This window comes from Mercenaria mercenaria, chromosome 16 (genome assembly GCF_021730395.1).
Source record: "Mercenaria mercenaria strain notata chromosome 16, MADL_Memer_1, whole genome shotgun sequence".
Classification (NCBI taxonomy): Eukaryota; Metazoa; Mollusca; class Bivalvia; order Venerida; family Veneridae; genus Mercenaria; species Mercenaria mercenaria.
The window spans coordinates 62,473,823-62,491,736 of NC_069376.1; the positions used below are offsets into that span (position 1 = coordinate 62,473,823).

Sequence of the window (17,914 nt, forward strand, 5' to 3'; positions counted from 1 at the left end):
CTTAGTGTGCGTGCTTTCAAATTGATGCTACTGTGTAAGCTAGCATCAGTTTATGGTTTGTTGCTTTATATGCACCACCTATTTGTTTTTGATTGCTTATATGTTTGCTTCATTTAAGTGATTTAACAGTAATACGTATCTGAGTTTTAGTCCTTTATGTTTGCTGCAATCTGGTGCTTTATATGTATTAGATATCTGTGCTTGATTGCTATATATGTGCTACATTAGTACATTCTACATATATGTGCTTGATAGCTCTATATGTGCGTCATAAGTGTGTGATATGTATTTGTGATGCGGTTGAGGAGTACATGTATGTATGTTTGCAATTACTTTTATTATGTAATCTATATTAAAATATCATTTTATGTCTTTGTGATGATTTTAACGTAAGTTACTGGAATAACTCTGATTGATCCCTTGGGAAAGTTGTGCTAATACCTCAAATTTGATTTGGGGTAATAATTGATGTTTTAATACATTTCTTAAATGTACACAGTTGTATCATTTTTCCTTTCAGGTTTTATATTGTTAATTTTTAGAACCTGAAACAGAGTACTCCAATTTGTATGGTTTATGGTGATTTAGGAGTTTTACCAGTCTTAAAGGTCGAGTTCTTTATTTCGGGGATAAACTAGTGAGTTCTAAGGAAGGCAAAATCTGTATTATGTTGTATATGACATCATTATCTACTTTCAACACTGCGTAACATTAAACCAAATGGGAGACTTTGGTCAGTTATCTCCATTTCATACTCTATTAACGTAAGTAGGGCCTTTCATTTGGATTACTCTGTTGTTATCGCTAAGTTATTTGTAACAATATGATGTAAATGAAGCTAAGTTATTGAACATCATGACTGTCGATTTAAAAATGCCTTCAACTACATCTTCTGTAAACACTCAAGTGTCTAATTTTAACATTCCAGACATTCAATTTAACAAAAATGCAAGATTTCTCATACCTTAGAACTAAGATATCTCATAGGCAACACAGCGATAAAGTCAGAGAATTCCAAATGATGGGACCTACTTACAATTTTATTATCTTGGACATAATCCAATAAGGGAGACAATTTGAAACTCACCAAAGTCCCTCATTGGGTAGACTATGTAGTTTTAATAGTCTTGGTTTGTCTTATTATCGGTTGAATCAAGGTGTTTCTGCTATTAGTATGTTTAAGAGTATTGTTAGCAATAGGTTAAAGGGTCAGTTTTTTCAACTTTGGAGTAATGTTGTTGAAAACTCTAGTAAATATCTAAACTATAGAATGTATAAATAAATGTAATATAAATCTGGTATAATAATAATAATAATAATAATAATAAACAAGACTGCGTGCTGTGGGTTTCGTTTTAGGGAGGCTGCCTGTTTGGAACATGGCATTCTCTGTTTGATATTTTTTCCCTTTTTTTCTTCTTTTTTTTTCATTTGAAAATTACTTCAGAATTCTTCCTACTGATCTTGCCATTGTATTTCTTAAATTTAGATGTACTAACCATAAGTTACCTATTGAAAAAGGCACTTTTATTGATATTCCCAGAGAATTAAGTCACTGTCAGCAAATCTTTTGGGTGATGAATTCCATTAGATCTATTTAACTACACACACTTAATTGACTTGAGAAGAAAATATTTGGACAAGTTTTATTTTCAGCATCTAAATTCTATCAAGTTTTCTATGCTAATGAATAGTGATAGTAAGGACATGCTGATGAAGCTGTCAAACATAATGTTAGAATGTATGTAGTATGTATTATCTCATTCATCATGCATTTTTTTTCATTCTCCACATGTTAGATACATTGCAGTATACTATGTATTGCCATTTTTGTATCTGTGTTATTGTTTTTATTGTCTTGTATGTCAGATACCCTAATGGGCTTTGAATTTCAAATAAACTTTGACACTTTGAAGCGAATAGTTCACCTAATGGGATTACTACGAATTCCGTTTCGTGTTTAATGTTCTATTTCGCTAATTTTCGCGTTTTTAAATTTAGCTTGCAAGTGCCCGGATGTCAGGTGCGCGGCGAATTGACCTCCGGGTATTTTATCTATTGACAGCCACATTCCAATAGAAATTTAATGCTTATTCTCTGGTAAGTGGTGCAAATATTAAATGCAGTAATTCGGAAGTTGGCAATGATTTGGTTATGTATGTTTAATACCTTTTAAAATTGGGGTAACACTCAAAAAATTTGCCAAACATGACATAAGTTTTCGCGTCGACCGGTCAAAAATTTAAACTGTACCGAGTGACTCACCTGTCGGAAATTATTCATTCCGGGATAGACCATAATCAAATAAAGCGTCGACTTACCTTTTGCTGTACTTGTTTGTATAATAGGCGCCGTATAACATTATATGTGTATCTTTATTACAGTGTTAAAATAAATCGATATCATAGTTTAAAAAGCTACAGATTCTTTGTTGACTAAAAAATTTTATAATTTTGTTGTGTGGATTTTGTATTCCAGTCAGGTAAGAAGTGTACAATTTTATGGCTTAGTTAGGTGTAGGTTAAATCTATCACATTAGGTGTAGTGTAAATTTATCACATTAGGTGTAGGGTTAATTTATCACATTGAATAAAATTGGTGTCTAGACAATCCTGTTTTTAAAATTATCTAAATTTGTTTCGGTTTTAGTTCTTGTGGATCCAGGACAGTATTTTGATGTTTTGTATTTCTGTCATTTACATTTTTAACGTTTGAATACAATGTACTTGATTTATAATATAAATAACTGCAGTAGAACCGTGAACTTTTAGAACAATTAATTTCATATCCGACGTAAAATAAAGTTTCTTGTATCTTGTATCTTGTAATCCTTAAATTGAACTGAATTCCATAAAAGCCGATGATATTAATGTTACAAATTTTATGTACCAATTCAGTGTAATATATGTAATCTTCAGTAGGTTTTTTTCAGATTGTATTTGTAAACTTGAGCAAACTTTAATAAAAGTACAGCTGTTTTCATCTTTATAATTGAAGTAGGTCAGGTGGAAAAAATACCAAGGTCCCTACAGGGGCTGGAACCCAAGACGCCTTGATCTGTAGGCGGAACCTGGCCACGTTGTTGAAGGGTTAACGTAATAGGAAGGCTGTTGGAAGTGGCCTATATACCTACTGTAACTACACTTCTCCCCCTTTACTTTTTTCAGAGCTCTCCAGGGATATAAATTGGCAGGGGCCTAGTAGTCCATGGCCCCTAGATTTTGGGCTGGGCCCCAAAATTGTTGGAAAAAATGCCCATATACCTAATGTTAAACATTTACTTTTTACAGTCTGGGCCCCTAATAAAAATAGCTAGTTTATATCCCTCCTCTCCAGAATTACCTTTCATGCCCACTGCATGAGTACATCAAACACTTCTGAACCTGGTGGAGAAAAAAAAGATACCAATGTCCATACAGGGGCTGTATCCCCAGACCTCTGGATCCATAGGCAGACACTCATAACTACATCGCTGAAGGCTGTTGGAAGTGGCCTATAATACTATTTTCCCACCACTCGCCCTGCAGGACTAGTAGCCAGTAAAATCTACTCATACTTGTTAAGTCTGACGCGTTAATCGTGATTCTCACGAATTCAAGGTTTGATCACGACTTAACGCATTTGGAGCATTTTCTCACGCTTTCTAAAAAACGGACCAATTTAAATTGTGGACCACATATTTTCTCTAATTTGCCATCTGGCATCATCATTTCAAGACGGGATGAGACAACAGTAAACAGAAAACACATGTCAGTGTCATTTTCAATGTACTGATTATGTAACAGACCTGCCATGCAGAGCGGTGGTCTAGTGGATAAGGTGTCGGCCGCTCAATCCAGGGGTCGTGGGTTCGAGCCCCACTGGGATCACGACCATGACTTCTCATTTGACACAAGTACACTACTGGTTTTTCCAGGAAGCGGACTCGAGAGTGGTTTCAATAAGCTTGAAGCTTTCATCACAATCGAGCTAAAACAAATTAGTATAAACTAAACTAACAGACCTGCCGAAACTGGTTCTGACAATTTTTGCTTTTACCGAAGCTTCCAGAAAGAGATTGTACCAATCAAACTGATGCGTTAATATCCGTATGACTACGATCATCGATATTGACTGACTGGTTACTATTTATGCTATTCGTGAACGTTGCGTTGTCGGAAAAGTATTAGAACCATTTCAAATGGTCCATTTGCGCACTTGACCTTGACCGACACTAAAAAACTGAAGATGCCAGAATAAAAGAATTATTTGTCAAAATTTAACAACGCGTGGGAACTGGAATTTCCTTGGCTTAGAAAAGCAGACAGTGGACCTATTTTTGCTTTCTGCAAGCTATGTAGGAAGTAAGTTGTATGCACAACCGTTTTTCCGGTGCAGGTTCAAATCGAAAGTAGAATATTTAGATCAGTGAGTATTAAACATTTAAGTTCTTAGAAACATTTTATATCACGGCTGTAATAAAAAACTCTAAACAGTTTTACTGACAAAATCCGTTATAAAATTTGCATTATTTATTTTATTTGTTTTTTTATGCCCCCGAAGGGAGGCATATAGTTTTTGAACCGTATGTTGGTCTGTCCGCAATTTTCGTGTCCGGTCCATGTCTTTGTCATCCATGGATGGATTTTCAAATAACTTGGCATGAATGTGTACCACAGTAAGACGACGTGTCGCGCGCAAGACCCAGGTCCGTAGCTCAAAGGTCAAGGTCACACTTAGACGTTAAAGGTCATTTTTCATGATAGTGCATTGATGGGCGTGTCCGGTCCATATCTTTGTCATCCATGGATGGATTTTCAAGTAACTACGCATTAATGTGTAGCACAGTAACACGACGTGTCACGCGCAAGACCCAGTTCTGTAGCTCAAAGGTCAAGGTCACACTTAGACGTTAAAGGTCATATTTCATGATAGTGCTTTGATGGGCATGTCCGGTCCATATCTTTGTCATTCATGCATGGATTTTAAAATTATTGGGCATGAATGTGTACCACAGTAAGACGACGTGTCGCGCGTAAGACCCAGGTCCGTAGCTCAAAAGTCAAGGTCACACTTAGACGTTAAAGGTCATATTTCATGATAGTGCAATGATGGGCATGTCCGGTCCATATCTTTGTCATTCATGCATGGATTTTAAAATAACTACGCATGAATGTGTGGCACAGTAAGACGACGTGTTGCGCGCAATACCCAGATCCGTAGGTCAAAGGTCCTACACTCTAACATCGGCCATAACAGTGTCCGACAAATCCATTGCCTGGAGCCCGCGGGCTACCAGAAATTTTCATCGGGCTACCAAAAAAATCCCGACGTAAGCCCGCCGGGCAACCAGAAATTTAAAGCTTTAGTAGCCCAGTCATTGTATATTTTACAAAATCAACATCTGGTTGTTTCCTCGATTATAGCTTGCAATAAACAACAACTGGCCATAAATCCCAACTTATATCCAATTTTGATTGTTTTGTTCGCTAATGAAATCCAAAAAATACTGGAAAAACCAACTCGTTTCTGTTTTTAGCGACATTACAGTCTGCACCTCGGCAAAAATTAAATACATGATTCTGCCAGAAAACTGTATGTTTTGTACGTAAAAACATCTCAGAACACATAAATACATTACCATTTATTGAATAAAGCAACGAAAGCGTGTTGACAGATAGTTCTTACACCATTAAAATCAAATGTTACATATTTTGGCGACCCGATTTTTCCCATTCAGTGCACACAGTCACTCTACTGTTTGGAAAATGAAGTTGTTATTGGCGTGGAAACTTACTGAGTGTAAACAAAAGTTTGAACAGGACAAAGTAGTAGTTATTTTTTGCAAGGTCTGTCTAGAACCAGCAACTTGGAAAAAAAATTCTCTAAATTTCACCTCGGGATACTTAAGATTTGTTAATGCATCTGAATGCTTACCATAAAACTTGAAAATAAAGTTTTAAACTAATATGATTAATTTTGACAATTCACCATGTGAAAAAGTTCTAAAATTGACCAGGAGCCCTTTTCCAAAAAAACCTAGACTAATATGACAGGAATGTGTCTGCGGAACTGGAAACAAACAAACAGGTTTATTTTGATGTTTTTAAATTTTTAACCAAACATTGTTTCAGACCCCTTTGATTCTCACATCTCAGTAAGTCGGTTTCGGATAGAGCAATTTTATACTTTCGGGGTTTAAATTTTTCGGCAACTACAAAAAAATGCTGGGCTACCAGTAAGATTATAAATTTGTCGGACACTGCATAAGTATTCATTCAAAGTGCCATCGGGGGCATGTGTCATCCTATGGAGACAGCTCTTGTTTAGAAAACTAAATTTTCTTGTATCATGAAATAGAATTAAACAAAAAAATCATGCATTTTCCATATAGAACGTGTTAAAACAAGGCAAAAAAAAGGTGGACCTCAAATTCATATTAATGGTCTCAGAAAAATATTTCTGGGGGGATTCCTCAACCCTTCTACACCCATCCCACTTGTCACTTCGGGACTCGCACAAATCTCACTCTTTCATATTTTGGAAACTTGACAGGTATGTCTACTCGCCCTTGGTGGACAGTCTCTCACCTCAATAAAATCACATATTTAACTATCTTAATGCGACTTCTTTAAAATATTGATAATACTGTGAAAGAAGTATTATGAACTGTTTACAAATTGGAATACAACTCTTAGACAAACAATATTTTCTTGTATACTTAGTTTACTTTTTAGCTCACCTTTCACAAAGTGATAAGGTGAGCTTTTGTGATCGCGCGGCGTCTGTCATCCGTGCGTGCATCCGTGCGTAAACTTTTGCTTGTGACCACTCTAGAGGTCACATTTTTCATAAGATCTTTATGAAAATTGATCAGAATGTTCATCTTGATGATATCTAGGTCAAGTGCGAAACTGGTTCACGTGCGATCCAAAACTAGGTCTGTAGGTCTAAAAATAGAGAAACCTTGTGACCTGTCTAGAGACCATACTTTTCAATGGATCTTCATGAAAATTGGTCAGAATGTTCACCTTGATGATATCTAGGTCAAGTTCGAAACTGGATCACGTGCGGTCAAAAACTAGGTCGGTATATCTAAAAATAGAATAACCTTGTGACCTCTCCAGAGGCCATATTTTTCATGAGATCTTCATGAAAATGGTGAGAATGTTCACCTTGATGATATCTAGGTCAAGTTCGAAACTGGGTCAACTGCGGTCCAAAACTAGGTCAGTAGGTCTAAAAATAAAAAATCCTTCTGACCTCCCTAGAGGCCATATCTTTCAATGGATCTTCATGAAAATTGGTCAGAATGTTCATCTTGATGATATCTAGGTCAAGTTCGAAACTGGGTCACATGCGGTCAAAAACTAGGTCAGTATGTCTAAAAATAGAAAGACCTTGTGACCTCTCTAGAGGCCATATTTTTCATGAGATCTTCATGAAAATTGGTGAGAATGTTCACTTTGATGATATCTAGGTCAAGTTCGAAACTGGGTCACGTGCCTTCAAAGACTAGGTCATTAGGTCAAATAATAGAAAAACCTTGTGACCTCTCTAGAGGCCATATTTTTCAATGGATCTTTATGAAAATTGGTCAGAATTTTTATCTTGATGATATCAAGGTCAAGTTCAAAACTGGGTCACATGAGCTGAAAAACTAGGTCACTGTGTCAAATAATAGATAAAACGACGTCATACTCAGTTCAAAACTGGGTCATGTGGGGACAGGTGAGCGATTCAGGACCATCATGGTCCTCTTGTTGTTTAATCATATTCGGTTTGCTTATATTTTTTTGAAGACATTTCTCTTTTTTCTACCGTTTTTCTTCGTCTTGGCCACCCACTACGGATGTCAGTTTGTATGGACGTTGAAGCCATGCTTTGACAGACTACTGGAAAATGAATGGTGATGATGATAACATTAACTTAGATAAAATACCTTTTCTCTTTATGGTACATGTTTTTATTGTAATAACTTCATCGATGATAATAATGAATCACAGTCTAGTGCACTGTTAGTCTTTATCCTTGTGTGATTGAATTTTAAAGTGTCTACTGACACAAAGACACAGTGTTTTTCGCAGGGTAATTCAACACAGTTTTAGTTTAATTGGGGTAAGTTTTGACGTAAAAAACAACCACCCAGGCGGTCAAGTATACAGCAAGGTCCACTCATCCTATCCTGAATTTAACTTGCCAATGTGAGCGGGGGAGTGGAATTTTACACCCCTAAGGGGCACAGGAAGAAGTTGAATGTTGTCTCAAAGGAAGTTGAAATCTTATTTTGACTAACCTGTCCATTTTCTACTAAGAGCTGTTTCTTGCCTTTACAGTGGTATAATTATATTAAAATATGGTAAAATTCTAGTACTCTGCATATTCCAGTGCTTTGCATATTTATGTTTGTCAAGAAACATCACAAATACTTCCTACAATTATAAGAGTTATTTCTCTTTGCAGTATTTGAATACTAACTCCTGATTATTTAAAAAAGTTTCATTTTCTGGTAGTAGACTGGTATCGTCACATGACAGAGTGATCTCTGAAAGGGAAAGTAAATTTCGTGGGGTTTTTTGGGGGCACAATTGATACATTAATTTTGTTGTAGATATGGAATAAGCAGTTTCAAGCAAAATGGTCAGAACTAAAGAAAAAGGGAGATTTTTTTTGTTTTTGTAATACAAATCAGTTGAATGTTCACCACACACTTTTTACAGTGTTTTGACACGGTTCAACCCTAGATGAATTTAGTCTTTAATATTAAAAAAAGAAGTAACAGAAATATGTGTTTATGAAGAATCAACAGATTCATAATCATTTTCCACTATATTCAAAGTTGGAAGTGTTGTTTTACTTGTGATAAACAAGCATCTATACTCTTCTAAGCAGGATGTATCCGTATTGCACAATATTAAAAACGCCCATCCTTTGTGTGACTTCAAATATTTCTTCTTTTGAAAACAGTACATAGGGAGTTTTAAGATAGCTGTTTAGTTCAGATGTAAAATAGCAAATTTTATGATAGGATCATCAGATTTTCTTTGTATTGATTTTATGCTGAGTACTGGTTCTACTATTCTGCTAGTCCATATATAGGCTCTGGGACAAGCTAGGCAAGTTAAGACAATTGATATGACTACCCTATTATTCATTTTTCAAAAATATATATTGGGAATTGCATCCGCTTGTGTACTTTGTTGGAATAGAAAATTTTGACTAAAATGTAAGACTATGAGTAGCAGTTTTTGACGTTACTTTACAGAAAGAGAAATTATACTTAGACTTCAGAATCGTAAATCATGGCATGTTTTTTTCTTTATGTTTTGCTCCTCATTTTCTGTTTTTTTCTCATATACAACATGTGTTCACTAACATAATGTCACAAATAGATCTGTAATACCTGATATGGTAACTTTATATGTATATAAATTATAAATGTAATGTGCAAAGTTAACACGCTGACACTAAAACATACACTTTCTTTAATTTTGCTTTTAATTGTTTTTACAATATTAATATTATTTGATTTATAAATATCAGAGCTAACAAAAATACTTTTAATTAATGGGTTTCAAGGCAGCCAGTCATACACATTTTTCACCTATTATTAGTATTAATGTTGATGAGTTCTGCTTCTTTCCTAGGTTTTAGGTTTAATGATTTATTAATGTCACAGGGCCTCTGTGGCCGATTGGTTAAGGTCACTGACTTTAAATCACTTGCCCCTCATCGATGTGGGTTTGAGCCTCACTCGAGGCATTGAATTCTCCATGTGAGGTAGCCATCCAGCTGGCTTACGGAAGGTTGGTGGTTCTACCCAGGTGCCCGCTCGTGATGAAATAATGCACAGAGGGGCACCTGGGGTCTTCCTCCACCATAAAAGCTGCAAAGTTGCCATATGACCTATAATTGTGTCGGTGCGATGTTAAACCCAACAAAATAAGTAAATAAATTATTAATGTCACATTAGTGCACACAAATCAGTACTTTAAAACTTCCATAAATTCTGTCGAGATGTACTCTGCCTCTCTTTTATAGAGTTCTATCAAAAGACTATGAAACACTTATAGGCATGATATATTTCATTAATTTTTGAAGCAGTTCGAAGGTTGAAGTTCCAGAGTAGACAGGCTGTGCCAGGTAGCCCTCTCATTTAGAACACTATAATTATTTGCTGCAGGAAAAGTAGCCAGGGCTTCAGACCACTTCAGCAGGGGTAAATCCCCATCTAACCCTTAATGAAACTGCGAGACTGTAATATACTGTCTTAGTTGTTAAAAGTGATGTACCATTTTAATATGGCCGTTTATCTTATAGTGATTTAGAATTAACACACATATTCAATATCAATTATCGTAAGCTCTGTGTCTAGAAATGAACTCTTGCCATTGTCAGCAACAGTGGCAAATCTGAGGCCCCACTATTAGTATTACAGCTAGCTGAAACAATTGAGACTGCGACTGTTGCTCTTGTGGGCACAGTTGCTACACCATTGTAATAACATTCAGTACAGGTCAGCTATAAATATTCATTGAATAACAGGGAGAAATACCATGGAAAAAACTTTTTGGAATAGGCAAAATGTGAAATTTGGCAGTCAGTACACCTGCCCTGAATTTATATTAGTAAAGATTTAATATAAAAAATGTTCAGAGGAGCTGAATATTAATTTACATACATGTATACATTCAGCCATGAGAGGTTCAACATACTTCAGAGGTGCACTTCTGGCTTATTTTGATCGTTGACAGGGATCATCCTAGGTTCTAATTTTAGGGAGAACTGACTTCTCCCTCCACAGAATTTAGGAAGAAGTGGAGGAATTTAAGAAGTTTCGGCAAGAGTAGTTCTCGTTTAGCGCATATATATTTCATATTACATGTACATAACCAAGATATGTTTTAAAAGGTTAATAACTAAATAGGTACACATAATGATAAATGTTTAATAAATAAATAACTTCAAAGCATGATTATAATAAATATCAAATCAATGTTTAGTGTATTTCATGGAACAACAAACCAAAATTTTAAGTATTAAGTTTTCTAAACTTTTTCTTAGGAGTTTCAGTCTTCAATGCAACAGTTTTTAGAGGGGGTTAAAAAAATTCCCCACTGTTACCAAGAAGACGACGACATTACACAATTCTTGAGACAGTATTACGATGCTACTTAGTTAAAATCTAGATTGAAAATGACCAAAAATTACTCTCATTTAATTAATTGGACCATAAAATCTTACCTGCGAAAAATACCACATAAAAAAAAAGTGACATTGCTACAAAAGTAAGCTCATATTGCAAGGCAGCATAAAATTTAATGCACCCTTATCAAAAACAAGTCATTCAACTCTGGATTTAGTGTCACTGTGCTGTGTTTGTAAATGTCTGTGTTTGTGCAGACTTTGAACCTAACTTAATCAGAAAATATTTTGCTTTTATTACGTTGTCTTATACACCTGAATTGCACTATTCAATGGATATCAAATTGCATAGTTACTTTTGCCAAAAAATTCAGCATGAAAGCTGAGTAGCGTGCGTTTCTCAAAAGGAAAGTGGGTTAAAACTCAGTGTGTGTGAAATGTGTGGTTTGTAAACAAGCTTGTGTCATCAGGATAATTTAAAAGAAGCACAAAAGGAACAGAAGTGATTTTTAGGAAAGAGAAGGTGTGTAATTTTTTTGATATTATTTAATATCAAAGTTGTGACGGTAGTTGCAATTTATGAGGATTTTGTGAGTACATTTCTATGTTTAATATGGGGACTATTTTGTTTTATAAGACTACTAAATCATATTTGCTGTCTGTTAGCAGTTTTAGTTTTATTTCTTTATTTAAAAAAATCGAGTTAAACAGGATGCCCATTTGTATTATGTTGGCCAATCCATAGGGTTCCACTAGAAAAATTAAGGTTTACTTGGTTTTAATGAGCATTACAATAAAATGGACCATTCATTCATTGACCAGCTAAGCTGGCCACTCTGAGACTTGCATGAAAAATAGCACTGTTGCAAAATCACAATTTTGATGACATTGATGCACACAGAAAAAATTCAAGTATGTTCTGATAAAGGTCTTTGTAAAGATGAAAAGTAGGTAATTATTAGATGAATTAAACTGACTTGTTTTGCTGTATTGTTAATTACATTTTTTTTTATTAACATAGTTTAAGTATAGATTTTAATGCAACTGTTATATATTCACATGTTTTAAAATTTACATATTTAATTTATCATTGTTCATTCTGTTAAATAAATTATATAGGTGTGTGACTGCTATGAGTTATATTTTAAATTTTTAATAATAGAATATTTAAGCAGGAGCCAGGGGTTTTTTTTATTCTATAGCAGAGGCCGAATATCGGCCTCGTCCCCCAGCCGAGGATTTCCCCCACAGCCAAGGATTTCCCCTACCGCAGTCGAAATTCCCCTACGTCCGAAATCCCCCCCCCCTCCAAAATCGTAAACAAAGCAATGGAGATTACTCCCAGCGATTTTCCCGACCGAATATCGGACCCGTTCACACTTGCAGACGGTCTTTCACAATTTTCAATGGGTGTGAAAACCTTTAGAAATAGTAGAAACATGTTAGAAGAGCGTTCAGTGGACCCGAGGTTCCGGTTTTGACCAGCGAAAATCGATAAAAACTCGTATCTGACCCGGACATAATATGCCGTGGGCGTCTGCTTGTCTCGCGGTAATACTCCTTGATGCGTAACGAGTTCGAAAGCTCTGCCCCTTGTCAATCAAAATCCCAGTGAACTTCATACTGTTTGTCGACACCAGCGTAAGTATGACAGTAGGCGGAGCGTCGTATGTTAATTAGCTACTGACAGATGTCAATCACGCCACGCGCCGAGTGACACGTGGTTATCATCAGATTGTAATATAGATGATTGATGAACAATGCAGCGTCAGATTATCGTGTTTGTACCTCTTGTTAATTAGCGGTAACAGCTTATGCTGTATTGTGTAATATGTGTTGTTAATTTAAAGTAATTATTTTATGTGCTTGATTCGATTAAATAAGCTGGTCGGCCGTTACGCAAATTTATTATCTTTGCCGAGGTATTTTGCTAGAGCAAAATAAAATATAAATGTTTTAAGTAATCAGATATTATAAGTATGGAATAGTTCTGGTGAAAAGATGAAATTTTATCAAGAATTTTTCATGTTTGCTTTCGTTTTTTTCATATTTGTCACACGTTTTCGCGATCGTGATTTTCGCACTTTCTTATCCTTTCTTACAAGATTTTCTAGTACAATTGAAATAAAAAGCCAACAAAAGTATGCATTTAATAATAATATGATGACTCTTGCAAAAGCAACTCTTATTTTAAAGCATTTTTTTGTGAATAAAAGCATGTGACCTTTAAATATTCAATGATTTGAGCATTTCAACTCTCCCCACCCACCTTGTTACAATGATAAGTGAACATTAGTGCAAGTCCATCTATTGCTAAGTGACAGTGTGTATAGTTGCTAAAAGTTGCAAGAATATGTAATAAAAACATAGTTTAAAGTGTTTATTACGCATAATTGTAAATTCCCCCCTGAGTGAAAAAATCCCCCAAAACTGCTCGTCGCGGGCTATTTTCTTCCCCCAATGACAGGCTGGGGCCTCTTCCCCCAGTCGTAAAAAAAACCCCTGGTCTGGGTAACAATGAAATATTTCATTATATATCAGCATTATGAATCCAATCAGCAAATATGTACATAAAAGCACATGGTGTTATTAATCATTCATACAGCAGGCATTCTTTGATTTCTATCACATCTCCCAGAGGAACATTTTGCTTTAATGCTGCCTGAATACTCCATGCAATTGACAAATAATTAATAGTGGTGATGATTACAGAACTTTTTTCCTGGAAATGACTTTTTCTCTCTCTCTCTCTCTATCTCTCTCTCAGTTCTTTTTACATTTTGGGATATATAGCTAAAATTTATGGATGTTTCTTTTTGGTGGTGCCACTGGGAAGATATTCTTTTGTTCTTGTAAGCCAGAAACTGACAGCTATATATATAATTGTGTTTAGACAAAAGCAATAAGATAGTATAGGTGGGTTTGGTGATATAAGTCGAGTCTTATCTTGAAAGATAAGTAATTAAGGTATTTATGTGAATTGGCCACTTTATCATTGTTGATAGATGACAGTTTCTTTATTGTTTCAAGGTGTTATCTTCTTCTATCACTTACAATATCTCTGCTCCAGTTGTTCCCCACAATCACTCTGCAATTACTTTGTCTTGAATACAATGCTTGGTTTCTTATTCAGGCCTTTTTTTCCCATCATTTTGGAAATGCCACTTACATTGATGGAATTGGAAAAATGTCTTCTAAAGTTCTGTAAACTGGAGAAAATTGAAATGTAAATAATATACCTACGTATGAAAGATATGATTTTTTTATTATATTTGCAAATGTGGGATGGCATTTTTAATAATCTTTCAACTGTATAACTGTTGTTTACTTAACCTTAATACATAAACAAGGTCGCCATATGACCTATAATTGTGTGGGCGATATGTTAAACCCAGCAAAATAAATAAATTAATACATAAAAAAATAGCAAAACTATTATTAATCAACAAAAAACATGAATGTTAACAATCATTAAGTTTTAGGAATTTTGTCTCTTAAATTTATTTGGTTAAAAACCCAACATTTTTGCTTTGTGAATGCTTCTTTTTAGCAGCAGTAGGTTTATAGGGGAAAAACCCTGATTATTTAAAGTGGGTAATGCATGAAAGACCCCACCTGGAATGGGCTGAACAGCTTGCTTTCTGTTGAGCCAACAGCATGTTTCTTATTTACTTCTCCAGCATCCATTCTCTGCAACAAAACAATGCTAATGTCAAAAATACTACCAGAGACCTTCTGTACAGGCAGATTAATCTTATGTATTGTGGCCCAGTTCTTAACACTAGTCAGGACATCAGTTCTTACTGGGAATCAAACCCAAACTGCTAGCCCTGTAGTCCAGCATGCTATGGCCCCGATGACTTGCATAGTGAGTGTATGATTCATAAAATTCAGCTCTTTGACATAGGTTGCCTTTTATTCTTATACTTGCCATTTCCACCTGTCCCTTTATTTACAAAAGTCTAAAGTGATAATTTTGGTTCAGGTAAGTTTTGATAAAAAAAATGTTAACACAAATCAAGATAATACCCCAAAACACAGGTATTTTCTTGAAAAAAAAAACAACAGAAAATTGCTTTTGCATAATGGACTTCAAGCACGGTTACAATGTATAGTAATAACTTATACTATAGTGTTACAATACCGTCTATTTTATTTTACTGTTTTTGTCACTTTATTGACCTCAAAAACCATCTGTTTGTTAGCTTTTGCATGTACAATGTAGATAAAGTGTGATGAATGACATTTTAGTCCCTTAACACAACTCAGTTGTCATGGGAATGTTGTAGTATCTAATGCAAAATTATGTCTTTAAACACACAATTTACTTTTTGCTTAACATTAGATATAATTTAAGTTGATATTCTCTTTATGTCCAGAATGGAAAATACATGTAATTTATACACTTTACTGAAATTGTCTACATGAGTTGAACAGTATCAAAGATTGTCCGAAAGCTTTAAAAATGACACTTTATACTTGCTCTGGTATTTTGTATGTAAAAATATGAAGTATAAACTACTTAAGTTTTAATAATTATTATCATGTTTCATAAAGTCTTAAATTTTGGAATAGTCAGTTGATTAATTGCAAAACAATAGAAAAATAATTGAGTATCAATAATTAGATATCATACTAATAAACCTTGATAATGTGTCAGTTGATCTCAATACAATCGACACTGTTTATTTTCCATTACAGGTAAATCCAATAATTGCTTTACAATAGATCTGTGATGGATTATCTTTGAACACCCCTGGACTTATTGGACTCAACTGCCACATTATCAAAGCTTATTAGTATATACATCTAGTTAATAATACAAAGTAGTTTTGGTGGACAAAGTAAAGGTGGAAAAAAAGCAATTAACCCAAACAAAAAATATAAAGATTTTTTATCAGTCCCACACCCATACACTTGTTTTGATACATACCAGGTAAATATAAACTCTGGGTATTTTGGTTTTCTTGTGCTAAAATAGCACAGAGATCTCATTTCAGTTATGTCAATATTTACGCGTTTTCAATAAAAGATATTGCTTCAGCAGATTACCGGCGAGTGCTATATATGTACCATGTACAATGGAATACCTCTTGTTATTTAATCAAAGTGGAAAGAGTTGTTTTAACAATTAGGCAGATATTTGAAATATCACCAAATGATAGACAGAAAGAGTTTAACCTTAAATTTGAATCCTTGAAATTTTATCTCTTAACCATCACTTGTTAATTTTGGATGCTAGAAATTTTTCTTAAGATACCTTCAACATTCTGTACAACTTATAGCTAGATGCTGTAGTTTGTACTTCTTCAATTTCCTACCCATTTAGCTCAGTTTCGATAAGCATGACTGTCGGTCTAGAGATCATGAGTTTGATCACTTCGTCAGATGAATATTTTGTTCATGAAATTTTGTAAAAGACCAGTCCTTTGACTTCCGCTTCTGATTCAAATGGGAAAGTTGTCAGTTTTGCGCAGTATAGATCAGCCCTTTACCATAGAATATAGTTGTCTGAATCATGATTACATAAACTGAAATATTGTTTAAAAACTGCATTCAACTGAAAACCAAGAAACAAACAAAACAGCTGCAATATTTTTTTGCTGAGTCAGCTAAATTTTTATTTTTCCAATTGTTCAGGTTTCATATATACACTTATGACTGGGAGCTCTTCCTTTATCATTGTTCTTTCCTTACATCCACTGATATATTTCTTTCCTGGTTTATATAGAATGTATTCATCATTTTAAAGAAGTCAAAGTTGGACAGACTCGTTTCCTTGCTGAGTCAGTGTTGATTAGAAACTGTCATGCAAGTGATGGATCCTTCCAAATATGGAAGTTAAGCCATTGTAAGAATGGCCTAGTATGGAAATACGGAAATTCATAATTTCTACAGAAAGTTTTGTTTTCCTGTGAGAGTATATATGCTGATTCACATGTATAAGTGGTAATTGGAAATAATGATTTATGGTGTTAGAAATTCTGTCTGTAGAATTGCAATGCTTATACAGCACAGGAGATGGAATCATTGAATGCATTTGGGTGGTTTTCAAAATAATGAAGCAAAAGTGTGACATAGGGGTTAAAAATTCAAACTTATTTCTTATGGTGGTCACCTATTTTTTATTATAGCAAATACTTCAAATTTGAAGGAAATATCTTTGGGGAAGTGTTGAGAAATGCCAATCAGAAAATATTTCAGCCTTTAATTCGAAAGTTCAGTGAATTTCCAGTAAGGTGGGTGATAAATGTTGCATGGTTTTATGACGAGGAAATATGTATAACAGTAATTTTTTCAACATAAATGATAAGTAATGGGTGTATGTGTATGGTTTGAAACTTATTTAATCATATGTTTGTGGACATTGGTTTTTAAAATCACCCTTTCTGCACAAATTTGACATGAAAATAAAACTTTACCTAGAAAAGTTGTTGCTGAATGCAAAATAACTATCATATAATTATAAAACCAACTTTTTTCTGACATGTTGCATGTTTATAAACCACATGCCAAATTTCAAGAATGTCCAGTAATTCTAATTTCTAGAATTGTCTACTCAAAATTGAGTTATTTTAAAGATGCACAGGGGACACATACTGAAGATCAGAGTAATATTCACCCATTATTAGTTTTCTATTCATAAAAAGACTACTGGTAATAAACTTTAGACAAATACTATCAAAAAATAGTTTATTCCACAAAATAACTACAAAATTGAAAATTTTCACTTCAAAAACATGAAAATTCAACAAAATGTAATGCTTTAAATGAAAAATAAGTGACTTTA

At 34.5% G+C, this 17,914-nt stretch overlaps 1 protein-coding gene across 3 annotated transcripts in view; it reads left to right on the forward strand.

Annotated features, from left to right (window-relative positions):
* The first annotated feature begins 2,011 nt into the window (after positions 1-2,011).
* Positions 2,012-17,914, forward strand: part of LOC123540990 (uncharacterized) — an 84,817-nt gene continuing 68,914 nt past the window's right edge. Inside the window, exon 1 of one of the 3 annotated variants that reach the window (XM_053527245.1) lies at positions 2,012-2,100. The gene's annotated coding sequence lies outside the window, so the exon portion shown is untranslated. Of the gene's footprint in view, positions 2,101-2,284; positions 2,483-11,513; positions 11,648-17,914 lie in introns of those variants that run through there. The other 2 variants (XM_053527246.1, XM_053527247.1) reach the window with 2 other exon arrangements.